Source organism: Gallus gallus, chromosome 6, assembly GCF_016699485.2.
Source record: "Gallus gallus isolate bGalGal1 chromosome 6, bGalGal1.mat.broiler.GRCg7b, whole genome shotgun sequence".
NCBI lineage: Eukaryota > Metazoa > Chordata > Aves > Galliformes > Phasianidae > Gallus > Gallus gallus.
The window spans coordinates 966,794-993,724 of NC_052537.1; the positions used below are offsets into that span (position 1 = coordinate 966,794).

The following is a 26,931-nucleotide window of genomic DNA, read 5'->3' on the forward strand; positions in this document are numbered from 1 at the left end:
AGAATGATGGAGGGTGTACTAAACGTAGCACATGCACAGGGCTTATGATTACCGTGACACAGGGATGACATATTCGTATAGCCTTTCTATTATATTGCCAGATAGTATTTCAGCGTTAGAGAGATATGAATCGTCGGAGAGTATTCCATCGTAGTTTAAGCCTAAGAGGGCACCATCCTATAACAAAATACAGAGTGAGCGTTAAACGTTGTCATTCAATTTAGTTCCCTAAAGCAAAGCAAAGCAAAACAAACACGCAAACACAGCAGCTCCTCTCCTCCCCCTAAAATAATGGGTGAAAGTCTCCCACCTGCTGCCTTTCACAAATTGCATGGCCAAAAACTGTTTTATGGAAAACAGTTGTTTGAATTGCAAACTAAACTGAACTCCTATTTTCGATAATTATGAGACGTTCTGTGAGTCCAGAAGGAAAATCCCTACTGCAGAGACGCACAAAAGCACGGAGCATTTGTGCTGCTCTTCTCAAGAGGAGCATTTCCAAAAGAGGGCACCAGATACATGCTTTTAAACTGCATTCCTACTGCTTTCTTGAGCCTATTTCCCCCTCCTTTCCCACGACTTCCTCCACAACAGGTACGGACCACCCTAAATGGAAAGTACTCACATTTTGCCTGTCGTATGTTGTGCTTTTCGACACCAAAACCTGCCTTTCCTTTGTGCTGGAATAACCTCCTTTTTATTACAATTGGCCGTGTGACAGGGAGTCATTGCTATTTCACCGCGTTACTGCGTTCACACCCACAGCTGAGCAGCACAGATATGGCTTTACTGTTGGGTTCCTGACTGCTCAGCCAGTTTTGTTCTCCCTGGCTTCTCCCTGACTCAGAAGAGTCATAGGCATGTTAGAGCTTAGAGTTCCTTTTTTTTCCTGTACTGTAGGGCTTGGCCTCCAGTTTTGGCTTTGTTTATATCCCAAGGTATCAGATAGCAAATTAAGTTCAAGGCAGTGATGGTGTCCTGCTCGGAAATGGATGTGCTGGATGGCAGAAGAGGATTCTTGGCCAAGTATGGAATCATCTCTGTTCCTTCACAAAGGTAAATTTTTAAAAGGTAAACACACAGAGGTGGATCCTTCAAGGCAGGATGCCTTGAAGGAGGTGACCCTCACTTGACATCAGTCAGGTATTTCAGTGCAGCTGAGATTAAGGAGACATTACAAAGCTCTGAAAATGTTCCTGAATGTTTTTAGTTGTTCAATTGTCTAAAAGAACACAAGCAATGCAAAAAACAAGGAAAGAAAGAAGCAGAACAGCACCAACTGCGTGTCCTGAACAGAATCCAGCTTTAATAGAGATTAAAAATTATTCCCATTTCTATTTCTTCTTAGTGACTTAATTTGTTCTCACCTTCTCTCTCTGCTCTCTCCACACGCCTTCCCATTTCTTACATGTCCTGTTCTCCTACTGTTGAACTCCTGTCGTCTTTATTTCTCTTCCTTTCTACCTTTGGAATCCCTTCCCTGATGCCCCTTCCCTCCTTTGCCTCTTCTGTCTTTTCTAACTTCACTTCTCTGCTGTCTTCCTCTCCTCTACTTCATTTCTTTTCCATACTCTTCTCTCCCTTTTCTCTGCGCCGTTATTTCTCTTCTTCCTTCTTCTGCACTTCTGTGCTCTGCTGTTCCCTCCTCGCAGTCCTCCCCTGCCCATTACTCCTCTTTTCCTTTTCTCCTCCTCACTCTTGTTTCCCCCTGTTTCTGCTTTACCTCTTCCCACTGATGTGGCGACTCATCTACTCTTAGGTTCTTCTCCCTTAGTATTATCCTCTCCTCTTCTGCTGGGTCATCTTCCCTCTGTCCTTGCTCCTCTTCAGCTGGCTATTAATTCTCCCCGTGACGGCTCCTATTGTGCCATTCTTTCTTCCCCGCATCCTCACTTTTCCTTCGTCTGCGTCTGCACTCCTCTTCCACTGTTCTTTCTTCTGTGTCTCCTCAGTCCTCTTTCTTCGGCATCTGCACTCCTTTTCTCCTGTTCTTTCTTCTCTGTATCCTCACTCCTATTTCTTCTGCCTCTGCTTTCCTCTCTGCTCTTCTTTATTCCCTGTATTCTCACTTATCTATCTTCTGCATCTGTTCCCCTTCTCCTGTTTTTTCCCCTGTATCCTCACTTCTTTCTTCTGACCGCTCTCCTTTTCTGCTCTTCTTTGCTCCCTGTATCATCTCATCTTCTGCATCTGTACTCTTCTGCTGTTCATTTTTTCCCTGTATCTTTCCCCTCTTCCCACCTCCTGTACTTCTGCCATACCTCTTTTCTCTCTTCTCCTCCTAAGCTCCTCTCCGCTTCTGCTTTTCTGTCTCATCTGTATCCACTCATCGTTTTTTTCAGCTTTTCTTCCCACCCGCTTGTTTTTCTTACCTTCATCCTCTTTTTCTTCTCTTCCTCTTCTGCTCTTGTTTCTTCCCTGTGTCTGTTCTTCTCTCCTTCTGCTCTTATCCTTCCCAGCATCTGTCATAGCTTTATCCTCTCTTCTCCACTTCTGCTCATCTCCTCTTCTGCTGTCTTGCCTGTATCAGATCCTTTCCTCTGTTGCTCTTTTCATCTTCTGCACTTCTTCCTTACCTGTATCCTTCCTTCTTCTCTTCTACTCTTGTTTTACCAGCATGCTTTTTCCCCCTCTCCAGCTCTCCAATCTGTTCCTGCTCATCTCTCTTAATTTCATCCTCAGTTCTGCTCTTCTCTCTTACCTGTATCCACTCATCATAGGCCAAGGGAAGAAAGGTGCTTGCAAAGCAAAGGCAGGCAGGTGCTTGCTTAGCAACGGCAGGTAAGGGTGTGCTTGAAAAAGGTCTGACTTGAAGCGAGGGTGCAGAGCAGATTTAACCTCTGCAGGCGTGTATGCCAGAGCATGAAGCATCGTCAACGAGCACGGGGTAGCACCAGCTTGACACAGGGGAAGCTTCCACAGAGCCCCCAGATGGAGTCCCAGGGTGATGAGATGAAGCTGATTTTGGCAGCATTAACGGTGGTTTTCCAGGATCTGTGCCTTCTAGGGCTGGGGGCTGTCACTGGGGTTGCTTTCACAGGACACCCCTCAGCCCACCTCAGGACCCACGGGGAGTCTGTCGGTGACAAATGTGTCACTGAGTGACAGCATCAGGGTGGGAATGCGTGGAGCACAGTGCCCAGGGCAGAGCCAAGCGGCGCTGGGGGGGGTCAGCCCCAAGGAGAAAGCCTCCCCCATGGAAGAAACGGATTGCTTAATGCCGTGGGTGAGATGTTGGAGAACAGCAAATTAATGAGGTTAAAAGGTGCCGCCCGGGTACTGTGGGAACCTCCTCCCACCCTGCAAGTGCTGTCCAAAGCTCTCCAGTGCCCCCTGCTGCTCTTTGCAGTTCCCCACTAAGCTCCCGTTGCCTCCCAGTATTGTCCAGAGTCTCCTTGTGCAAACTCAGTGCCCCCCAGTGCTGCCTGAAGCCACCCCAGTGCTGTATGCGGCCCTCAGTAGCCTCCCAGTGCCCCCCAGTGGACTTCCCAGTGCCTCCAGTAGTGCCCAGTGCCCCCAGTTCAACACACCCACTGCTCAGCACGTGACCGTCGCCTTCCCCAGGAACAAAACAAGGCAACAGAGACGTTGACAGCAGCGATGGTGATGGAGATGTTCAGACTGGAGGAGCTCTTGGCTCGCTGCAGCCACCCCACCACAACAGCATCCCCAGAGGTGGGCACGGGGACCTGGGGGGGCTTTGGTGCTGCACAAACGACTGCAGGCAGAGGTGTAGGAAAGTGAACGCCAAGCATTTAATAATTGAACGTACAAAACAGCAAATAAATGACAATAGATATTCCCAACCATTTCCCACCCTGACAATTGTTTCTGATCCCACCCCCTAAAATTCCCACCCTCTAATCAATTTCCCACCCCCCAGCTCCCACCCCGCAATCAATTTCTCACCTTCCCCCCCCCCACCCCCCGCCCCGGCTCCCTCCCACCAATAGTTCCCTCCCTCTGCAAAACACTTCCCAGCCCCCCAAATTCCCACCCCAATAATTCCTTCCTCCAAATTCCAACCATTTCGGAGTGCAACATGATCAGAGTACAATTTCCCACCCAGAATTGCCACCCCACAAAATTCCCTCCCCCTCCCCACACCTCCAATGCCAGCAGTCACAAAGTCCAATCCTTTTTGATGCCAACCATCTCCCACAGCAGCCATTTCTCACCCCAGCAGTTCCCCACCCCCCAAATTCCCACCCCAACAATATCACAGTAGAGCCATTTCATTTCCAACCTCAAAAAGATGCCAGCGCCCCAAGAATTCCCACCCCAAGTTCCCTCCCCCCACCCATTCCCCACTCCGGCAGTTCCCCACCCCAGATTCCCACCCCAACAATAGCACAGTACAGCCATTTCATTTCCAACCCCAAAAAGATCCCAGCACCCCAAGGATTCCCACCCTCAGTTCCCACCCAAAGAATTCCCACCCCAAATTCCCTCCCCCCACCCATTCCCCACACCAACAGTTCCCCAGCCCACAACCACCCCCCACCCTAACATTTTCCACCCCAGTAATTCCCACCCCCAACCATTTCCCACCCCCCAGCCAACATTTCCCAGCCCAAAGCTTTGACAGTCCAACACTTTTGCGGTCCATCAGCTTCAGAGTCCCGCATTGCCCCAGCCCAAGATGCCGTTTGTGGACAGCCCAGATTTGGAGGGGGAAGGCTGGGGCCGGTGCTGGTGCCCCCGGAACACTGCCGCTGCTCTCTGGGCATGGTGGGGGCCAGCGAGGAGCCCAGGGCTACAGGGAGCCGTGTTTGTCGGCTATGGCCACGTCTCCTGCTACACCAAGTGGGCCGGTTTCTTGGCACGCTCCCTCTCGAGCGGCTGTTGGGCTGTGATGGGCACCGAGTCCTCCTGCTGCGCGCCGTGCTGACACAGCCAGCTTCGCCTAGCGCCGGTGTTTGTGGCCTGGAACATCCTGGCCCCGCGGCAGCTTCCTCTTTCTGGCTGGGACGCTGCCGGTGTGCTGCTCGTGCCCGGTGCTCTTGCCTTTTGTGGTGGTGCAGGCGGGCGCTGGGCACTTGGCTGGCTCGGTGCTGTCCCCATGGTGCTTGTCTGCCACCCGGCAGGAGATGCATCCGGGTGGCAGTGCCAGGCGGGCGAGAACCACCCGGGGCTGCCTCCGCTGCGCCTCTTCCATCAGATGTGCGGTGCGGGGCAACAGGGGTGTGGGGGCAGCCAGGGGGGGCGGCAGTGCCAGGCGGGTGAGAACCACCCGGGGCTGCCTCCGCCGCGCCTCTTCCATCAGATGTGCGGTGCGGGGCGACGGAGGCGCAGGGGCAGCCAGGGGCGTCGGCACGGGCAGCTCAGGGGATGCTGGCTGCCACCAGAGCGAGTTGCTGAGGAGCCCTGGTTCAGGTTGTGTCTCTTTGCTCAGCTCCCTGCTGGCCCTGGAGGAGTCAGAGTGCTCTGTGCTGGAAGAAGAGGAGTCGAGGCTGCTGGAGACATCTGGGCTCAGTGGCTCCGTGGCAGTGATGCACTGCATCAGCTCTTCCATTTGGCAGCTGTTCGCAGTGTCTTTGGTCCCCTCTCTTGTGACACCGGGCAGGTCCTGGTTGTGCTGGGGGACCTCCAGAGCACTCGCCGCTTCTGAGAAAGCAAGAACATCCCCCCGAACGATGATGGCAGTCTTCCCACACCCGCTCGGTGCAGGCACCCACCCGTCACCTCTGCAGACCACAGTCTCACCGTCAATCCAGGTGAGCAAATTGTCAATTTCCACGTCGTTGTCAAGTCTGTCGGTGCTGGGTGTCTCTTCTGGAAAAGGCAGAAAATGCCCAGCGGGGCAATGCCGGCTTTCCCACGCCCACTCAGTGCAGACACCCCCCCACCAGCTCTGCTGCCCCTCAGAGAGAGACTCACCGTTGTTGATCCACGTGAGCAGGTCATCAATGTCTGCGGTGTCGTACAGGATGCCTGTCTTGGATGTCACTTCTGGAAAAGGAAGAAAATCCCCGGTGGGGCAATGCCAGCTTTCTTTCCCACACCCACTGGGTGCCAACGACCCCCGCCAGCTCTGCTGCCCCCAAACTCACCGTCGTTGAGCCATGCCAGGAGATCATGGATGTCCGCGATGTCCTCCGGGATGTCTGCGCTCGTTGTCACTGCTGGGAAAGCAAGAACATCCCCAGTGGGGCAGTGGCAGCTTTCCCACAGCCACCCGGTGCGGACAGCCTGCCACCCGCTCTGCAGCCCCTGAACTCACCGCCTGATTCCAGCGTCGCAGCGCTGCAGGCGAGCTGAGCCGTGGCGGGATGGGGGCACACGTCGGTGGGCGCTGGGTGCCCCTGGTCCTCCGTGAGCACCACGGCGTCTTGAAAGGGCTCCATCGGTGGCTCCCAGGTGGCGGGCAGGGTGCGGGGCACGGGGAGCACCTGCTCCTGCAGTGACGGTACCTGCAAAAGAACTGGTGGGGGGCCGGGGCGGCCGGGGGCCTGCGGCAGGCAGGTGCCTGCGGGCTGCGGGGGCTCCCCGTGGAACACAGCCCCAGGCCACAGCCCCATCGGCTGCTGGGGCAGCAGCGTCCCTGCCAGCAGGGGATGTCCCCAGCAGTGAGCAGGGGCAGTGGGGGGAGCCATACCTGGGTGCAGCCCCCCAGGTAGCAGCTGCAGCACGGGCAAGTGCAGCCCCACAGTTGGGGGCAGCCCCCCAGGGGGGAGCTGCGCTGCCTGTCCCCAGACACCTGGTACCCCAGGCCAGACAGAGGCCTGAGGCGCCAGGTAGGTGGCAGTGGGGACAGGGAGGGGTCGGGGTGGTACCGGCATCGGTCCGCGGATGGTGGGCTGCATCCAGGCGGGGTCCGGTGGCGGCACAGTCGCTTCAACGAAAATGGCGTCGGGTGTCAGAGGCACCGTCAGCGCTCCTCGAGGGATTCTCTCTGTGGGGAAAGGCCAAAGTAGGCGCTGGGGTGAGATCTGGGGCGCTGGGGTGGGATCTGGGGCACAGGGGTGAGATCGGGCTTACAGGGGTGGGATCTGGGGCTCTGGGGTGCTGGGGTGGGATCTGGGTTACAGGGGTGGGATCTGGGGCGCTGGGGTGAGATCTGGGTTACAGGGGAGGGATCTGGGGTGCTGGGGTGAGATCTGGGTTACAGGGGTGAGATCTGGGTTAAAGGGATGGGATCTGGGTTACAGGGGTGAGATCTGGGGTGCTGGGGTGAGGTCTGGGTTACAGGGGTGGGATCTGGGTTACAGGGGTGAGATCTGGTGTGCTGGGGTGGGATCTGGGGCACAGGGGTGAGATCGGGCTTACAGGGGTGGGATCTGGGGCGCTGGGGTGCTGGGGTGGGATCTGGGTTACAGGGGTGGGATCTGGGGTGCTGGGGTGAGATCTCGGTTACAGGGGTGGGATCTGGGTTACAGGGGTGAGATCTGGGGTGCTGGGGTGAGATCTGGGTTACAGGGGTGAGATCTGGGGCGCTGGGGCCAGCTGAAGCACGGGAGCAGGGGAAGCCTGCTGCCTTACCTGCCATGACAGCTGGAGAGTGGCAGTTAGGGGAGCCCCTCCCCCCACGGGGGGTTGCGTGACCGTTGGGGTCAGCCCCTTTCCCCCAGGCTTGAGATGGTTTGATTTTTCGTAGGCAAACATCCTTCCCATCCCAGTTGTTTCCCATTCCAATGATCACTGACCCTCCCAATGGGCATTTTGCAGCGCAGTGCTCTTCCTTCCCAAGGGCCTCCCGTCCCAGTGGAAATTGACCATCCCTGCAATGAGTTCTCACCCCTTGGGACAGTTTTCTCTCTGAGGGAGGATATTCGGGCCCAGTGGTTTCCCACTGTCACCAGCCAACACTGGGTGGGGTTACCCGGGCCTTTAGCAGTGGAGGTGAGCCAGCGTTATCTGTAGGGCTCAGAGATGGAGGGGCTGTCAGTGATCGATGACCGCAGTAATTGGAGGCAGCAAAAAGGCACTGTGAGGTGGCCATCCTCTGCACCATTGCAGTGGAGACAGATTGGCACTGGTTTGGATTGGTCTGTGTTCGAAGGGTGGGCTATGGGGTGGAATTGGCTGGACAGTCGCAGCCAGAGAGCTGTGCTCAATGGCTGTGTGTCCGGGTGGAGGCGGTCACGAGTGGTGTCCTAATGATGTTCAGCAAAGCCAGGGCAAGGTCTGTGAGGGGCAGAGAGACTCTGGAAAGCGTCCTGGGATTGCTTCTGTGCGGCAGTTGGGGGCCTTGGGGAGTGGGGGGCCTGTGCTGGTCTGTCTGTAGGAGTCTGTAAGGAGGGCTGTGGGGCTGTTTCTGAGGTGGAAGTGAGGGGTTTTGTGTGCTGAGGAGGGTTCTGGGGTGGTTTCTGAGGAGAAGGTTTTGGATTTGCGGGGCTGAGGGTCCTGTGAGTGACTGTAGACCTCTGTGGGGAGAGTTCTGGTGTGGTTTCTGAGGGTTAAAGCATTGGGTTTGGGGGCTGAGAGGTTGTAGGGGTGTGTGAGCGAGGAGAGACTTTGGGACTCTGGGGCACTGAGGGGCCCGATCTGATCCCAGGGGCATAAGGAGTTTGATTTCCCCTGTGTTTTTCCCCCAGACCCATTTGTTCAACCAATGAAAATCGAAATATACAAGATGTTTCTGAACCTGGCAAAGTGTCCTTCACAGCACTGATGTGTTGGACTGCTGGGATGCTGGCTCTTGCTTTTTTTTTACCGTGGTTTCAGTGATGGAGTATGCCACTGCAGCGGATGGCCCCAGAAGGGTAAGGACCAAAGAGGCAGGGGGCCATTGAAATAGTTGTATTTCATTTTTTTTATCTCCCAGCTGTTTCATGGAATCTGGCTTGGATGTCTAGAAGTAACTGGAAGATTCTTGAGGAATGTCTGGGATGTTTTTATCTGGAGGAGGTGTGCCCATCAGGCTGAGGTGTTGCATCTGTCCCAGGTTCCCTGATGTGACGTAGTACTGCAGCTCCTCCCAGGGGTCTTGCATATGCATTGCTTGTGCTCGTGTGTATGACTCCAGAGGACATCCCAGCACAGCTGTGCTGAAGCCCAGTGGCGGTGGGGGGAGCAGAGGACAATCTCAGGTCCTGTGCTCTGAGGTGGATGCTTTCTTCCCAGAAGCACTGCTGGGCAGGATCTGATTGTGCTGCATACGAAAAGAAATGAATACAAAGAATGACCTGGGAAACAACAGTCTTGTTCAAGAGCTGATGTGCTGGATAGAGGGTTGTTTGATTGATTGATTTTTCTGTGACAAATGTGCGTGGTTTCTGCCAGTGGTAACTAGGAGAGGGTCGTGAAATCATAGAATTGCTCAGGTTGGAAACAACCTTAAAAATGATCAAGTCTAACCACACGTAACCATACTAGCCTAACTCTAACAACCCCCTGCTAAATCCTGTCCCCGAGCGCCACGTGTTTTTAAACACACTCAGGGATGGTGACTTAGCCACCTCCCTGGGGAGCCTATTCCAGTGCTTAACAACCCTTTCTGTAAAGAAGTTTTTCCTGATGTCCAACCTAAACTTACTCCTGGCACAACTGGAGGCCATTTCTCCTCATCCTGTCACCAGTGAGAAGAGACCAGCCCCGCTCTCGCTGTAAGCACCTTGCAGGTACTGGCAGAGAGCAATAAGGACTCCCCTCAGCCTCCTTTTCCCCACACTAAACAGCCCCAGTTCCTTCAGTCACTCCTCATAGGGCATATTCTCCAAGCCCTTCCCCAGCCTTGTTGCCCTTCTTTAAACCTGCTTCAGCACCTCCGTGTCCTTTCTGTGCCCAAAACTGAACACTTTGCTTGAGGTGAGGCCTTGCCAATGCCGAGTACAGGGGCAGGATGACTTCCCTCATCCTGCTCACCACACCACTCCTGATCCAAGCCAGGATGCCACTGGCCGCCTTGGCCACCTGGGCACACCGCTGGCTCATATTCAGCTGACTGTCCATCCGGACACCAAGGTCCCTTTCTGTCAGGCAGCTTTCCAGCCACTCCTCCCCAAGTCTGGGGGGACACCTGGGGTTGTTGTGGCCAAAATGCAGGACCCGACACTTGGCCCCATTGAATGGGCCCATAGAATGGGCCCTCCCATTGATGGGCCAGTTAACCTTGGCCCATCGACCCACTCTATCCAGGTCCCTCTGTAGCGCCTTTCTCCCCTCAGGCAGATCAACACTCCCTCCCACCTTGGTGCCCTCTGCAGTTACTGAGGGTGCGCTCAATCCCCTCATCAAGACCGCTAATAAAGATGTTGAATAGAAGCGGCCCCAGTACCGAGCCCTGGGGGACACCGCTCGTGTCTGGCTGCCAACTGGATTTAACTCTGTGGGCCTGGCCATCCAGCCAGTGTTTCACCCAGCGGAGCATACGCCCGTCCAAACCGTGGGCAGCCAGCTTCTCCACGAGAGTGCTGTGGGGTACAGTGTCAAAGGCTTTACTGAAGTCCAGGTAGACCCCATCGACAGCCTTACCTTCATCCGCTAAGCGGGTCACCTTGTCACAGAATGGAATCAGGTTTGTCAAACTGGATCTACCGTTCGTCAGCCCATGCTGACTGGGCCCGATCCCCTGGTTGACCTTTAATTGGTCCATGCTGGGTCCAGGGGGCAGCATGGTATGATGCTGGAGCAAGTACCTGCTTTTATTTTTTTCCACCTTGGCTCTGGCCTATGCAGTTTACGGAGTCTGTGTCCAGTACTGGGGAGAGTGGCGCTGTCAGAGCCTTGCAGGAAGCACGTCAGGTCTCAGTATGCTTTGGAGCTTGTTCTCCGGTCACGCTTGTGTGCCTGGCATAACCTGCTCCAGCTTTTGGTGCCGTTATGTGTATGAGAATGGGGTTAGCCTGATGCGAGAGTTAGGCTCAACAGCGCAGGCAAGATTTTGGAGCATTGTGTAAGTCAGAAGTCTGTAGTGGGAATATTTATTAAAGGAGCGAAGGAAATGTCAAAGTGTGACGTGGGTCTACAGATGAAGCTCTGAAGGAAATGTCGTATTTGCTTTGCAAAAAGTTTGGGTCATGAACTCGGCGATGCTGGGCTCTTGTTACCAAAGCTTGTCTCAGCATTTCTGAGGGGCAGCCCTCATCTTCCCAGTAGACAGTGCTGTGGAGTTGAGCGCTGATGGAGCCAACTCGTACCTCGCTCTGTAGGATCACACTGCGTAAGGGAGTAAACCTGCTGCCATGTGAACTTTACTCTCAAGTGAAGAATGATGTCGTGGGCGTGAAAGGGGAGAAACAAGTGTTTGCTGACTTCCACCTATTGTTATTTCTCATTCTTTATTTGTTTAAATTTTGTTCAACAGGATAAGCAAAGCCAAGAAGAAGTCAGAAGGCCTGACCCAGAACATGGTGGACAGGTTCGTCCAGGTAAAGGCAGAAATCTTCCCTTGATACTTTTTACCTATTAAAAAAATGTGCTGAAATGGCTCAGTGATCGCAAGTGATAACTTTGCTGCCAGTACTGGTTGAACAATGGTAATCTGGTAATCTCTCTCTTAAGAGATGCTTTGAAGTGGTTGTGCCCGTGCAGGAGGAGAGAAGTAAGCCTCCTGCTTGGGTACTGCAACGTGATGGAAAGCGCAGCAATGACAGCAAGGTCCTAGGCTGCAGCAAGTGAGGATTTGCTCACATGCAAAAGCTGTGGGCAGAGAAAGAAAGGAAAGAAGCTGCCTAACTTCAGAAGGTTTCAGGTATGCAGGGATCTCCAGCGACATACCCTTGCCCCTCCACTGCCAGCCCTTCAAGGGGGTCTCAGAAGGGGCGGACCCTGGCTCCAACCCTTCTGGTCACTCCTTGCATGCACATTTCCTGTCAGCACTGCAAATGACCAAACCTACCACTGAGCAACACGCTGAGCCCCCACTCACCTCGGCAGAAGTCCATTACAATCAGCACTTTGCACACACCGCCGCTGCTTACTGAGTTTCTACTGGAATCAACGTATCCGACCATGTTCCTGCAGCCAGACAGATCCTGCTGCACGATAAATACCTTCAAGGTGCTGAACAGCCATGTAGAATGAGCTCTACTTTAATCTCTCGTTCCTCGACGAGGCTTAGCTTTCCTAGCTTTACCCCTGCCTAAGCACCAACTTCTGCCCCTTGGCCGTAATCATCACACACAACAGGATCAAATCAGAGGTCTGTCTCCTCCTGCTTTCTTTCCAGAAGGATGTGAGACAAACAACAGAGAAACAACGAACATACGGACTTAAGCCATTTGGTGTTGGTCCAGATGTTTGGATGTTCCCTTCGATGGCCCAGGCCACGCTCGCTGAGCTGCTCCTCCTTTGTTCAGGGGGGAAATGGTGCAGGTGGCATGCAGTGGCTATGCACAGCATGCGTCCTACTTGCTTTTCCTCCTCTCCATCTTCCATGAGCAAACAGCATCTCCAATCTTTCCTTGCTCAAAAACCACTTAGGTAAAAAAGAACTGGCAAGCTCGCTTTTAGAATTACCTTCTCTATACAACCTGGTGCTTTAAAGCACAAGCTTTCCTAGCAATGACCGACCTCTGACACGCTGTAAAGCAAACAAGGGCAATGACAGAGCCTTTCTTTGAGATCTAGGCACTATAGGACAAGCTATCAAAGAAAGAGCAATCAACTCACCCCTCCGAGCGAGAGTTTGGAAGAAAGGGGTGAGCTGAGGAACACAGCCTTCTCCGCTTCGAAATCTGGATCGCTGGAAGAAGGGGGGGACGGGCCTGGGGGGGCGCGGGGGGGGGCTGAGGAGCCCCCTGCGGACTGACTGCGCACGCGCTCCCAGAAGCACTGCTGGGACGGAGAAAGAGGAAGGGTGGAGCTAGGCTCCCCCAGCTCCAGGCACTCATGTGCTCACGTACTGGCTCAGGCTGTGACCTGGCAATTCCACTGCACATGCTCAACCTGCAAGGAAAAGTTATTCCTGTGTCTGTAGGCTTCGCACACAATCCCAGGTGCAACAGTCAGCCCGGTTCTCAGCTCAGCCTTACCAACAGCAGAAATCCAGCTTATGCCAGTAGTGGTGTTTTTCTCTCTTTGGAAACACTGTACTGCTGCAAGAAGCAGTGGTTGAAATGCTTCTTTATTGCACAAGAGCTAGGAAATAAGAAAAGATTTCCTGATTAGGCATAGGCTTCAAGGAGGCACCGGACGAGTGGAGACAGTGGAAGGCATTGGCAAGTCCAACCTTTGTTACAAGCTGCTATGTGAGATCCAATGCCAACTTTTCCCACCCAGTGTGAGGTATAGTGAGGATAAATCATGCCCAAAAGCCTCCGTGCACTAGAACACACAATCCAATAGATCAGCAGCTGCAGAGAGAGAAATTCGTCTCAGCCCAGAAATCCTTCCAGCTGTGTACTGACTGGAGTTCCAAGACTGCGGCATCAGAATCATTCGCCTTCTCTGGGTGCAGTCTAGAAGACGAACACCCCCAAGCACACCTGCTTCTTCAGCTTTTCCTTTCCCATCAAGTCTGGGGTTAATAGCAAAGATTTTTTCCTGTCCCCTCTTTTTCCTGGGATTACCCTCTTTTTGGGGGTAAATGATTTGCATTTCTCTTTTGCCTTCCTGCAAGCACACCTGCTTCAGGGCACATTTCATCCCACCCTTAGGCCTTGTAAGAAGCACTATGGCAAATCCACATGCAGAAAATACAGTCATTCCATTTAGCAACAAAGAAACCACTCTGCCCTTGCTCCTGCCTCTTGCCCCTGCCTCCTCCTGCACTGCCTGCTTATCTGGCAAGTGCTTGTGGGCCACTAAAAGAAATCCCCACATGCCAGAAAATACAGACAAAAAAGAGACAGGCAGAAAAGCGGCACTAATACTTTGTCACTGGTGGGAATCTCCACAACAGAAAGCGTTGTGCTCAACGTGTGAGGTGAAGGGATCATCACTATCAAGATAAAAGTCACAGTATGGAAGATTTAGCGATGGCGTGCTGACTAGAAGAAAAAAACAACTCTTGCCTCGTGTTTTTTTCTTTCGGTCTCTCTTATCATCATCTATTTATCTCATCAGCAGATCTGAGGCTGACCAAAGCCTGTTGCCATGAGCTTTGCTGAACCCATCAAAACTGAGGCTCAGAGGTATTACACCAGCACATAGCATAGGAGAACCCCATCACCTCCATCGTCAAGGGAAGAAGAAAGGGGAACTGTCACAATTAATTACCTCCTCTAAATTGATAGTTGTAGGCTTCTCGTCACACACTACTGCTGTAAAGCAGAACAACAAAGATGTTTACAGCTGCGATAGGGATTTTTGCATACGTGCAACCACACAAGGCTGAGCACACTCCTGTCCCTCTGACATGTTGAGAAATAGCCAGAAGAGCGCAGTGTGCTCTTGCTGTCAGGCTACATACTCCGAGCATTTCCAAAGGCATGCTGTTCTGTAGAACATGCTGAGCCGCCCGGACAGTTGGTGCAGGAAGAATGCAGCAGTATCAGCGCACTCCATCCCGGGGATCTGAATGCATTTGCGGAGAGAACAGGGAAATAAGAGGTAAGAGAGAGAAAAAAAACAAAGCAGGCAAATAGCACAGCTGTCCACAGGGGGCGGGGCTTAAGGCAGGGCCTGTGCCGGAGGGTGGCCCAGCACAGTCGGGGCCTCGGGGCCCAGTCTGGAGGGGGCCTGGCACAGTTGAGGCCTCCTTTGGGCCCAGTCTGGAGGGGGCCCAGGCAGAGCCAGGGCGTCGAGGCCCAGGCTGGAGGAGGACCAGGCTCAGTTGGGGCTGCTTTGGGGCTCAGGCTGGAGGAGGACCAGGCTCGGTTGAGGCTGCTTTGGGGCCCAGTCTGGAGGGGGGCCCAGCACAGTCGGGGCCTCGGGGCCCAGTCTGGAGGGGGCCTGGCACAGTTGTGGCCTCCTTTGGGCCCAGTCTGGAGAGGGCCCAGGCAGAGCCATGGCCTTGGGGCTTAGGCTGGAGGAGGACCAGGCTCAGTTGGGGCTGCTTTGTGGCCCAGTCTGGAGGAGGACCAGGCTCAGTTGGGGCTGCTTTGGGGCCCAGTCAGGAGGGGAGCCCAGCACAGTCGGGGCCTCGGGGCCCAGTCTGGAGGGGACCTGGCACAGTTGTGGCCTCCTTTTGGCCCAGTCTGGAGAGGGCCCAGGCAGAGCCATGGCCTCGGGGCTTAGGCTGGAGGAGGACCAGGCTCAGTTGGGGCCGCTTTGGGGCTCAGGAGGCCCAGTCTGGAGGAGGACCAGGCTCAGTTGGGGCTGCTTTGGGGCCCAGTCTGGAGGAGGACCAGGCTCAGCTGGAGCTGCTTTGGGGCCCAGTCCAGAGGGATGCCCAGCACAGCCAGAGCCTTGTGGCAGCAGTCCAACTCTCAAGTCAACCTTTAACCATAACCTAAAATGGTAACCGTAGTGAAAGGTAGTGGCAGATACAGCTGCTTTACTGTGTTTTAATTTTCCCAAGAATGGTGAAGGACTCAAGCTAGTAAAGAAAGACCCCTTTCTGAAGAGCAGGACTCAGAAGGTATTAGCAGAGAGCAGATGTCCCAGTAGAGATTCTTCCCCTTAGACAGCCAGCCCTTAAATGAGGTTAGGGAGGGCTGGGACCAGGCTCCACCCCTTTTCTGCACAGGTGAAACGCTTCCAGCCGTGCTCCGCAGCAGACCATGTTTTAACAAAGGTGAAAGCCTGTGAAACAAAAGAATCCCTTCTTACTTGTTTCACGTTTGTGTTTGTTGACCGCAGTTCCAACCAGGTGGACTCTGTGTCTTGCAAGCGACACCTAGAAGCAGGTACAGGCAGGAGGTACAGCACCCTGCAACCTCCAGGTGAGTGACAGCAGCCAGGCAGGGCTTTGGGCTCTGCAGGGTGATTGTGTGGAGCATTATGCACAGGAACAGCTGAGTCTAAAGATGATGGCAGAGCTGCAGAGCTAACCATAATAGAGAAGCACAGTGGCTCAGCTCGTTTCCCACCGTAACGCAGGAAATAAGAGCCCCGAGGGAAATGCAGACGCACTGTGCTTTCCTCTTTTGTCTCATGCCTTCTGGCCCTGTCAGAGGGGAGGAATGAGCTGCGCTTCCGCAGAGACCTTCCTCTCACAGCCACTCACCCCTCAGGTTGGAGCATTCCTGGCTGCAGGGTGGGAAAGCCAGTTCTTGCCTGATGGTATCTGCAAAGCTGAAAAAGAAAGGCCTCTTCTCTCATAAAGTGAGAGGGGAGATCCTGTGCTACTGGGCTGCAGTCAAGAGTCTGAGAGAGTCTGTGTTGTGTGAGATTTTAGAGAGAGCGCTGGGGAGTGTGGGAGCAGTGCAAACCTGCCGGGATGCTTTTACTTTCAGGGGCCTTTGTGCAACACCAGATGTTCATGTCCTAGAAGCACGTGGCGGAGCACGTCCTGGGATCAAGGTGCCATGGACTGGAAAATGCAGCTCTGGACATACAGGCTTGGCGGAGTTCCTGTGTGAAGACAAAACTCCCAGTACTCCAGAAACGTGGAGGCAGAAGAGCAGTGACAAGGTATCTGTATGTCTGTCAGTATATGTGCACAGCAGACCCAGCTGCCCCTGCTTCCTCCCTCCACTGGATCTTCTCCTGCTCCTGGAGTCTCCTGTGGCATTGGTGTCGTGGAGCTAGTTATTTTGTCAAACAGGATCTACCATTCGTAAACCCATTCTGACTGGGCCTGATCTTCTAGTTGACCTTTAATTAATCTCAACATTATCCTTTCCATAGCCTATCCTGGCACTGAGGTAAGACTGATAGGTCTGTAGCTACCATGCTCATCTTCTGGCCGTTTCTGAAGATGTGCGTCATATTTGCCAGTCTCCAGTCCACCTGCATGTTTCCATTTAGCCAGGACTGCTGAAGGACGATGGAGTGTGGCTTGGCAACCACATCCACCAACTCCCTCAGCACTCCAGAGTGCAGTCCATCTGGCCCTGTGAACTCGAGCATCCTGCATTCGTTGCAGGTCCAAAATCATCTCATTGTGGATAATGCAGGGCCTATTCAGTTCCCCATCCTTATCTACCAGCACAGGGGATTTTTTCCCAGGGAGTAACAAGTCTTGCTATTAAAGACTGAGGCAACAAAGGCATTAAGTACCTCAGCCTTTTCCTGATCCTTGGTCACCATGTTGCCCTCGGCGTCCAACAAGGGATGGAGATTCTCCCTTGCCTTCCTCTTGCTGTTGATGTATTTATAGAAATATTCATTGTTGTCCTTCACCTTACTGTCCGAGCTCAGTTCTAGCTGGGCTTTGGCTTTTCTAATTTTCTTCCTGCACATCTTTGCTATGTACCTGTAATCATCATAAGTTGACCACTCTTCCACGGACCATAATCTTTCATTTTGCTCTTGAGTTCCAGGCGAAGGTCTCTGTTCAGCCAGTCCAGCCTCCTTGCCCATCAGCTCGTCTTCCATGACCTGGGGATGGTCAGCTCCTGCTGACCGTAAAGTAATCTTTAAAATTACTTCCTTTTTGTACTGCCAGCCTTCCGGGGCTCCCATGCCCTCCAAACCTGCCTCCCAAGGGACCCTCTCAACCATGGTCCTGAAGAGGCTCAAGTTTGCTCTCCAGAAGTCCCAGGTGGCAGTTCTGCTGACTGCCCTCAGTGGTTCAGCAAGGATTGAGAAATCTAACATCTCATGATCCCTTTGCCCCAGATGGCCTCCAGCCTTTACATCCCCCACAAGACCTTCTCTGTTAACAAACAGCAGGATTTTGCTTCCCCTTGTTGGCTCCTCACCAGCTGTGTCAGGAAGTTGTCTCCCACACGCTCTAGGAACCTCTGGGACTGTTCCCTATTTGCTGTATTATAAATCCAGCAGATGTCTGGGACTTTGAAATCCCCCCCAAGAACAAGGGGGAGAGACCTTGAGACCTCCTGCGGCTGTCTCTAAAGTGTCTTGCCCACCTCTTCATCGTGCTTGCGTGGCCTGTAGCACACCCATGATAACGTCAGTCTTACTGGCCTTTGCTTTTATTCCGACCTATAAGCTCTCAACCCTATCATCGCCATCATTAATTTCCATACATTCCCATTCTTTCTTAACATAGAGGGCTTCACCGCTGCCTTTCCTGCCCTGCCTCTCTCTTTTGAAAAGTCACTAGCCATCCATCACAGCACTCCAGCTGTGTGAGTCATTCCACCGCATTTCTGTGATTTCCAAGTGATTTTTTCTCCTGTTTTTTGATTCAAACAAAAGCAACTTATGATTACTTTTATCATTATTATTATTATTTAATGCCAGGCATTGTGTTCAACTTAAAAAATTAACACATTAAGAATAGCTTTGTTTGCATTCTGGTAACTGCTGAGACTTTGGCTGACGACAGCTTTCAGCTGCATCTGAACTAGACTGGATTTGTCTCATGCTCTCAATATGTCAGTATTTCTCTTCCAGACCTTTGAATCAATTATTCCTCTGCTATTTATCTCTTCTGGTTGCTGGAGAGAAGAGTTACTATGTCACATCCTGATGTGTAAGATCGAGCTTGGTGATTTTCAGTAATTCAGGATATTCTTGCTCTTCTTTAAGTGAAGTAAGGGATAATCCATCATATTGTGACATTTCTTTTCCTGTGCGTAATGCCAAGGGATAGGGTTGGAGGTGCCTGCTGGTTCATGTGACGTCCCAGAGCTTTCTACACAGCTTAAGTTATGTAACGGGAAAGGCTCAAATATGGTAAAAACTCGATTTCTAGTGTTTTGGTACGTACATTAAAGTCAGTATGGGTCCAGTTCAGACAGCATCGTCTCACATATGTTTGTTGTCTCATATTAAATGATTTTTTATTAATTTGGCTACTTACATACTCCACCCATAGTTTGCATATTGTCTTCTTGTGGTGAGGTTTGCCTGCTAAACAGAAAGACAAAATAAACTTAAATTACAGAAGCAGAGAAGCAAAGACAGCTTAGAGGATCAATACAGTACAGATCAGTTAGAGTATTACTTTAAAGTTGTTGTGTTCTGGGTCTTAAGTGGGATGAGATATGGGTGTGAATGTTACAGACAAGTGTTTTTCCTGAATACATTGTTTACCTGCTGCCATGCAAGCCAGCTCTTCTTTTCCCTGCCTCTGCTTTTATTGTTCATGTCTATCTGCATCGCAAAACCTCTAACAGATTTATTTTCATGTTTTAAATCTGTATAGCTAGAAGAGGGGCTTATCTCAGCCTTTTATCTCATCATCTGATGGAGACTGGTAGTGTATGGGGGAGTTTGCATGAATTATTACCATCTCACCAAAACCAAGGAACAGAAAAAGAACGAAAAAAACCCAACCTTAAAATCCTAATAAATGACTATAGCCGAGCCAGCTGGAAATATCATCTGCAGTTTGCCGAGTCTATCCTTTGTCCTCATTTTGCTCAGCACTGACTGGATGGGGTTAAAATTGACCACTAATGAAAGAGTTCTGCTACCTGTCTCAGCAGTGCTCCGGTCTTTGTTGCTGTGTTATGAGTGCACTGCTCCTGCTGATACATTTTTTCACCCCTCGGTTGTTATCTGAGCAGTGTTAGCCCTCATGAGCTATACAGTCAGTGCCTGCTTGCTCCAGGTGCTACATAAGTACAGCAGAAGGATGCCAGGGGGCTTGCAGACAGTGTCTGCATGCTGTTGCTCTTTCAAAGAAGCCCCTATTTTGGCTAACTGTAGAAGAGACCATTTTTTCCTTCGTAAGATCCTTGCAAACGCAGTTAAAGTGTACAGAAGTTTGTGTCTAGATGTCTTTTTGCAGTACATGCAATGAGGTTATCTATTTTTCAGGAAGATAAGTGCCTCCAGACAGTTAGGAAAACTGCTGGCTCAGGCTTCACCTCCATTAATACAGGTTCAGCCCCATTCCTCAGAAGAACCTGCATCAAGCCATGGTTTTAACTTGCAGATGGAGTTCTTACCGCACGACTGAAGTGCTGAAGCTCTCTGACCTCTGAAGGCACCCTTAACTCATGTGAATGTGACTGGCTGTTTTGCTTTCAGAAAGAGACCCTTTTGAGCCCCAGAATGTGCTGTCCAGAGTCCAGATGAGGACTCCTTAGGCCAAATTTTTTTGTATCCTACAGGAGGCTTTTTCTTGGTTGGCAACGTGCTTAAAAAGAAACAAATGAAAATGGGCATTTCCATGTGATTGTATTCTGCTCAGTGCAGTGTATACCTGTGTTGCAGAATTAGCTCCATGGCATTGCAAATAATGCACCAAACTAAGCAGAGCAGGAAAGCATTTTTACTTCTAAAATTTTGGCCTTTCAAAACAGGCCTGCCTTGGTTGCACTGGCTTGCATCTCAGCTGGTGTTCTGTTGTCAGGGTTCCTGTATCTATAGCAGTTGGCAGGGAGGTGGCTCATGACACCGTAAGGCCATGGCGATATGACTGTAAGAATGTCCCATGTCAAGTAAAAGATGGCTGTGTTGGACGAGGGGAAGCTATGGCCTGACAGCTGCCCTTCTTGTCACCAGTGGGATTCTGTGGGGTCTATTTTAAGGCCATTTCTCTGTAATGTTTTCACGGTTGATTCCAATCAAGATCTGGCAGTTGTATGAAGTAAATCTGCGGTTGATGTGAAGCTGGGAGGAATGTTGACTCCCTTGGGGGTTGAGAGGCCTTGCACAGGATCTGGAGAAATTTGAGGGTGGTCCCCATCTGCATGAAGGAAAGCAAGCACCGCGTTCTGCACCTGGGATGCGGCAGCCCGGGCTGTGTGTAAAGACTAGGGGGGCGAGGGGATGGAGATCGGCCCTGCAAAAAAGGGATCGGGGCGTTCTGGTTGATGGCAACTTGAATATGAGCTGGCAGTGTGCGCTGGCAGCCAGAAGGGCAAACTGTATGCCCTGGGGTGTATCAGGCCCAGTGCTGCCGAGTGAGGGAAGCAGTTGTCCCACTGTGATTTACACTGTGTGGTTTCAACTTGAGGATTTCAACTCATGAGGTTACAACTTTGCTTTGCTCTTTGGGTTTCCTTTTGTGGCTTTGCCGTGCATTGCTTGTGAAATTTCTTTTATTCTTTTCCGTGCTAAGCACTGGTGAGAGTTGCTATCTATTTACTGTGTTTACTTTGGCATGATATTGTATTCAGTGCATTTGCTTTTCTCTTGTATTTCATAAACATGCTTTGCTTTGCTGTTTTCCTTGGAATTTTTCTTTGGTTTTTTTTTTTCTGCATTGCTTTGTTATCTTACAGTATTTTTTCTGTCCTGCTTTGCTGCTCCTTCTGTGTTGCAGTGCGTTGTTTTTGTTCAGATTTGTGGATTTCCTCTTTTCCCGTTTGCATTCTTTGAGCTCTCTTATCCTTTTCTAAGGGTATTCCTCTTTGTTTCTTCGCTTTTCAGGTGCTTTTGCTTTGCTTTCCTTGGCTTCTTAGTGCTTCCTCTTTCTGTTATTGTTCCTGGATTTGCTTTGCTTTGCTCTTTGGGCTTCCTTGCGTGTCTTTGCCGTGCATTGCTTGTGAAATTTCTTTTATTCTTTCTCTCCGGTGCTAAGCATTGGTGAATGTTTTTCTCTTTGTCCTGTGTTTGGCTTCTTTGCTTTGCCGTGATACACACGAGTAAAGCAAAGGAACGGACTACAGTATGGTGACCTTGTTTTGTTTGCTTTGTTTTCCTTGTTTGTTTTGCTTCCCCCGTTGCTTTTCAGTGGTGCGCCTTTTGCTTTGCTTTTCCTGTCTTTGTGTCTGTTTTGTTGGTTCTTTGTCTTAGCTGTTCCTTTCTTTGCCTTAGCTTCTTCCTCCCTGAGGGAGAGCATTCTTTTCCTTTTTGGAGGATGGTTCTTGGCTTTGCTTTGAGTTTCTCCTGTGCTCTTCATTCTTCTGTGCCTTACCTGGCTTTGCCTTCCTCGTCCCCCTGCCCACGCCCTTGCTCTTGCTTGGCCTTCACTTACCTGATGTTGTCTCTCCCTCGATTGTTCTGTTTTGCCTGTTCTTTTCTGGCTCCTTTAACTCCAGCCTACTCTCTAGGCTTTGCTGCTGTGCTTGATGCATTTGCAGCTCCTTTGGAGTTTCCCAGGTGGGTCCACGCCTCCTGGGCATCCTTGCCTCTTCCCTTGTGGTGCTTTTTCGCTTTTCCTCTGATGGCTGGCTAGATCCATGCCCGGTAGCTCCCCTTACCTCCTCCTTGCCATGACTGCAAGTGCTCTGCCTTCCTCCAGAGAGCTGTTTGGTTCTAATTGGCAGCCGCAGACTCCTTCTCGGCTGGCGACCCTGAGGTTGCATCTCTGCTGGAGGTAGCAGCATGCCCAGGAGCTACCCTTTCCTCCTCCCAGGCATGGATGCTGAGATTATGGCCTCCTCCACACTCAGATGGCATCTCTGCTTTGCCATGAGAGTGTCTTCTCTTCCTTTGCCTTTTTCTGTTGTTGTTTCTGCTGCACGGGTTGATGTTGGTTTTCTTTCTTTGTTGTCGTACTGTATTTTTTCTGTCCTGCTTTGCTGCTCCTTCTGTGTTGCAGTGCATTGTTTTTGTTCAGATTTGTGGATTTCCTCTTTTCCCGTTTGCATTCTTTGAGCTCTCTTATCCTTTTCTAAGGGTATTCCTCTTTGTTTCTTCGCTTTTCAGGTGCTTTTGCTTTGCTTTCCTTGGCTTCTTAGTGCTTCCTCTTTCTGTTATTGTTCCTGGATTTGCTTTGCTTTGCTCTTTGGGCTTCCTTGCGTGTCTTTGCGTGCATTGCTTGTGAAATTTCTTTTATTCTTTCTCTCCGGTGCTAAGCATTGGTGAATGTTTTTCTCTTTGTCCTGTGTTTGGCTTCTTTGCTTTGCCGTGATACACACGAGTAAAGCAAAGGAACGGACTACAGTATGGTGACCTTGTTTTGTTTGCTTTGTTTTCCTTGTTTGTTTTGCTTCCCCCGTTGCTTTTCAGTGGTGCGCCTTTTGCTTTGCTTTTTCCTGTCTTTGTGTCTGTTTTGTTGGTTCTTTGTCTTAGCTGTTCCTTTCTTTGCCTTAGCTTCTTCCTCCCTGAGGGAGAGCATTCTTTTCCTTTTTGGAGGATGGTTCTTGGCTTTGCTTTGAGTTTCTCCTGTGCTCTTCATTCTTCTGTGCCTTACCTGGCTTTGCCTTCCTCGTCCCCCTGCCCACGCCCTTGCTCTTGCTTGGCCTTCACTTACCTGATGTTGTCTCTCCCTCGATTGTTTCTGTTTTGCCTGTTCTTTTCTGGCTCCTTTAACTCCAGCCTACTCTCTAGGCTTTGCTGCTGTGCTTGATGCATTTGCAGCTCCTTTGGAGTTTCCCAGGTGGGTCCACGCCTCCTGGGCATCCTTGCCTCTTCCCTTGTGGTGCTTTTTCGCTTTTCCTCTGATGGCTGGCTAGATCCATGCCCGGTAGCTCCCCTTACCTCCTCCTTGCCATGACTGCAAGTGCTCTGCCTTCCTCCAGAGAGCTGTTTGGTTCTAATTGGCAGCCGCAGACTCCTTCTCGGCTGGCGACCCTGAGGTTGCATCTCTGCTGGAGGTAGCAGCATGCCCAGGAGCTACCCTTTCCTCCTCCCAGGCATGGATGCTGAGATTATGGCCTCCTCCACACTCAGATGGCATCTCTGCTTTGCCATGAGAGTGTCTTCTCTTCCTTTGCCTTTTTCTGTTGTTGTTTCTGCTGCACGGGTTGATGTTGGTTTTCTTTCTTTGTTGTCGTACTGTATTTTTTCTGTCCTGCTTTGCTGCTCCTTCTGTGTTGCAGTGCATTGTTTTTGTTCAGATTTGTGGATTTCCTCTTTTTCCCGTTTGCATTCTTTGAGCTCTCTTATCCTTTTCTAAGGGTATTCCTCTTTGTTTCTTCGCTTTTCAGGTGCTTTTGCTTTGCTTTCCTTGGCTTCTTAGTGCTTCCTCTTTCTGTTATTGTTCCTGGATTTGCTTTGCTTTGCTCTTTGGGCTTCCTTGCGTGTCTTTGCCGTGCATTGCTTGTGAAATTTCTTTTATTCTTTCTCTCCGGTGCTAAGCATTGGTGAATGTTTTTCTCTTTGTCCTGTGTTTGGCTTCTTTGCTTTGCCGTGATACACACGAGTAAAGCAAAGGAACGGACTACAGTATGGTGACCTTGTTTTGTTTGCTTTGTTTTCCTTGTTTGTTTTGCTTCCCCCGTTGCTTTTCAGTGGTGCGCCTTTTGCTTTGCTTTTTCCTGTCTTTGTGTCTGTTTTGTTGGTTCTTTGTCTTAGCTGTTCCTTTCTTTGCCTTAGCTTCTTCCTCCCTGAGGGAGAGCATTCTTTTCCTTTTTGGAGGATGGTTCTTGGCTTTGCTTTGAGTTTCTCCTGTGCTCTTCATTCTTCTGTGCCTTACCTGGCTTTGCCTTCCTCGTCCCCTTGCCCACGCCCTTGCTCTTGCTTGGCCTTCACTTACCTGATGTTGTCTCTCCTCGATTGTTCTGTTTTGCCTGTTCTTTTCTGGCTCCTTTAACTCCAGCCTACTCTCTAGGCTTTGCTGCTGTGCTTGATGCATTTGCAGCTCCTTTGGAGTTTCCCAGGTGGGTCCACGCCTCCTGGGCATCCTTGCCTCTTCCCTTGTGGTGCTCTTTTGCTTTTCCTCTGATGGCTGGCTAGATCCATGCCCGGTAGCTCCCCTTACCTCCTCCTTGCCATGACTGCAAGTGCTCTGCCTTCCTCCAGAGAGCTGTTTGGTTCTAATTGGCAGCCGCAGACTCCTTCTCGGCTGGCGACCCTGAGGTTGCATCTCTGCTGGAGGTAGCAGCATGCCCAGGAGCTACCCTTTCCTCCTCCCAGGCATGGATGCTGAGATTATGGCCTCCTCCACACTCAGATGGCATCTCTGCTTTGCCATGAGAGTGTCTTCTCTTCCTTTGCCTTTTTCTGTTGTTGTTTCTGCTGCACGGGTTGATGTTGGTTTTCTTTCTTTGTTGTCGTACTGTATTTTTTCTGTCCTGCTTTGCTGCTCCTTCTGTGTTGCAGTGCATTGTTTTTGTTCAGATTTGTGGATTTCCTCTTTTCCCGTTGCATTCTTTGAGCTCTCTTATCCTTTTCTAAGGGTATTCCTCTTTGTTTCTTCGCTTTTCAGGTGCTTTTGCTTGCTTTCCTTGGCTTCTTAGTGCTTCCTCTTTCTGTTATTGTTCCTGGATTTGCTTTGCTTTGCTCTTTGGGCTTCCTTGCGTGTCTTTGCCGTGCATTGCTTGTGAAATTTCTTTATTCTTTCTCTCCGGTGCTAAGCATTGGTGAATGTTTTTCTCTTTGTCCTGTGTTTGGCTTCTTTGCTTTGCCGTGATACACACGAGTAAAGCAAAGGAACGGACTACAGTATGGTGACCTTGTTTTGTTTGCTTTGTTTTCCTTGTTTGTTTTTGCTTCCCCCGTTGCTTTTCAGTGGTGCGCCTTTTGCTTTGCTTTTTCCTGTCTTTGTGTCTGTTTTGTTGGTTCTTTGTCTTAGCTGTTCCTTTCTTTGCCTTAGCTTCTTCCTCCCTGAGGGAGAGCATTCTTTTCCTTTTTGGAGGATGGTTCTTGGCTTTGCTTTGAGTTTCTCCTGTGCTCTTCATTCTTCTGTGCCTTACCTGGCTTTGCCTTCCTCGTCCCCCTGCCCACGCCCTTGCTCTTGCTTGGCCTTCACTTACCTGATGTTGTCTCTCCCTCGATTGTTCTGTTTTGCCTGTTCTTTTCTGGCTCCTTTAACTCCAGCCTACTCTCTAGGCTTTGCTGCTGTGCTTGATGCATTTGCAGCTCCTTTGGAGTTTCCCAGGTGGGTCCACGCCTCCTGGGCATCCTTGCCTCTTCCCTTGTGGTGCTCTTTCGCTTTTCCTCTGATGGCTGGCTAGATCCATGCCCGGTAGCTCCCCTTACCTCCTCCTTGCCATGACTGCAAGTGCTCTGCCTTCCTCCAGAGAGCTGTTTGGTTCTAATTGGCAGCCGCAGACTCCTTCTCGGCTGGCGACCCTGAGGTTGCATCTCTGCTGGAGGTAGCAGCATGCCCAGGAGCTACCCTTTCCTCCTCCCAGGCATGGATGCTGAGATTATGGCCTCCTCCACACTCAGATGGCATCTCTGCTTTGCCATGAGAGTGTCTTCTCTTCCTTTGCCTTTTTCTGTTGTTGTTTCTGCTGCACGGGTTGATGTTGGTTTTCTTTCTTTGTTGTCGTACTGTATTTTTTCTGTCCTGCTTTGCTGCTCCTTCTGTGTTGCAGTGCATTGTTTTTTGTTCAGATTTGTGGATTTCCTCTTTTCCCGTTTGCATTCTTTGAGCTCTCTTATCCTTTTCTAAGGGTATTCCTCTTTGTTTTCTTCGCTTTTCAGGTGCTTTTGCTTTGCTTTCCTTGGCTTCTTAGTGCTTCCTCTTTCTGTTATTGTTCCTGGATTTGCTTTGCTTTGCTCTTTGGGCTTCCTTGCGTGTCTTTGCCGTGCATTGCTTGTGAAATTTCTTTTATTCTTTCTCTCCGGTGCTAAGCATTGGTGAATGTTTTTCTCTTTGTCCTGTGTTTGGCTTCTTTGCTTTGCCGTGATACACACGAGTAAAGCAAAGGAACGGACTACAGTATGGTGACCTTGTTTTGTTTGCTTTGTTTTCCTTGTTTGTTTTGCTTCCCCCGTTGCTTTTCAGTGGTGCGCCTTTTGCTTTGCTTTTTCCTGTCTTTGTGTCTGTTTTGTTGGTTCTTTGTCTTAGCTGTTCCTTTCTTTGCCTTAGCTTCTTCCTCCCTGAGGGAGAGCATTCTTTTCCTTTTTGGAGGATGGTTCTTGGCTTTGCTTTGAGTTTCTCCTGTGCTCTTCATTCTTCTGTGCCTTACCTGGCTTTGCCTTCCTCGTCCCCCTGCCCACGCCCTTGCTCTTGCTTGGCCTTCACTTACCTGATGTTGTCTCTCCCTCGATTGTTCTGTTTTGCCTGTTCTTTTCTGGCTCCTTTAACTCCAGCCTACTCTCTAGGCTTTGCTGCTGTGCTTGATGCATTTGCAGCTCCTTTGGAGTTTCCCAGGTGGGTCCACGCCTCCTGGCATCCTTGCCTCTTCCCTTGTGGTGCTTTTTCGCTTTTCCTCTGATGGCTGGCTAGATCCATGCCCGGTAGCTCCCCTTACCTCCTCCTTGCCATGACTGCAAGTGCTCTGCCTTCCTCCAGAGAGCTGT

At 51.0% G+C, this 26,931-nt stretch overlaps 3 long non-coding RNA genes across 8 annotated transcripts in view; 2 read left to right on the forward strand and 1 right to left on the reverse strand.

The window, feature by feature from the left end:
• Positions 1–26,931, reverse strand: part of LOC777017 — a 515,269-nt gene that overhangs the window by 252,895 nt on the left and 235,443 nt on the right. The gene's annotated exons all lie outside the window — the stretch shown is intronic.
• Positions 579–5,717, forward strand: LOC121113318. Its single transcript, XR_005860741.1, has 3 exons — positions 579–1,056; positions 3,565–3,675; positions 5,396–5,717. It is a non-coding gene; the product is annotated as an uncharacterized LOC121113318 (long non-coding RNA).
• On the forward strand, positions 14,346–16,402 carry LOC121113308. Its single transcript, XR_005860730.2, has 2 exons — positions 14,346–15,710; positions 16,224–16,402. It is a non-coding gene; the product is annotated as an uncharacterized LOC121113308 (long non-coding RNA).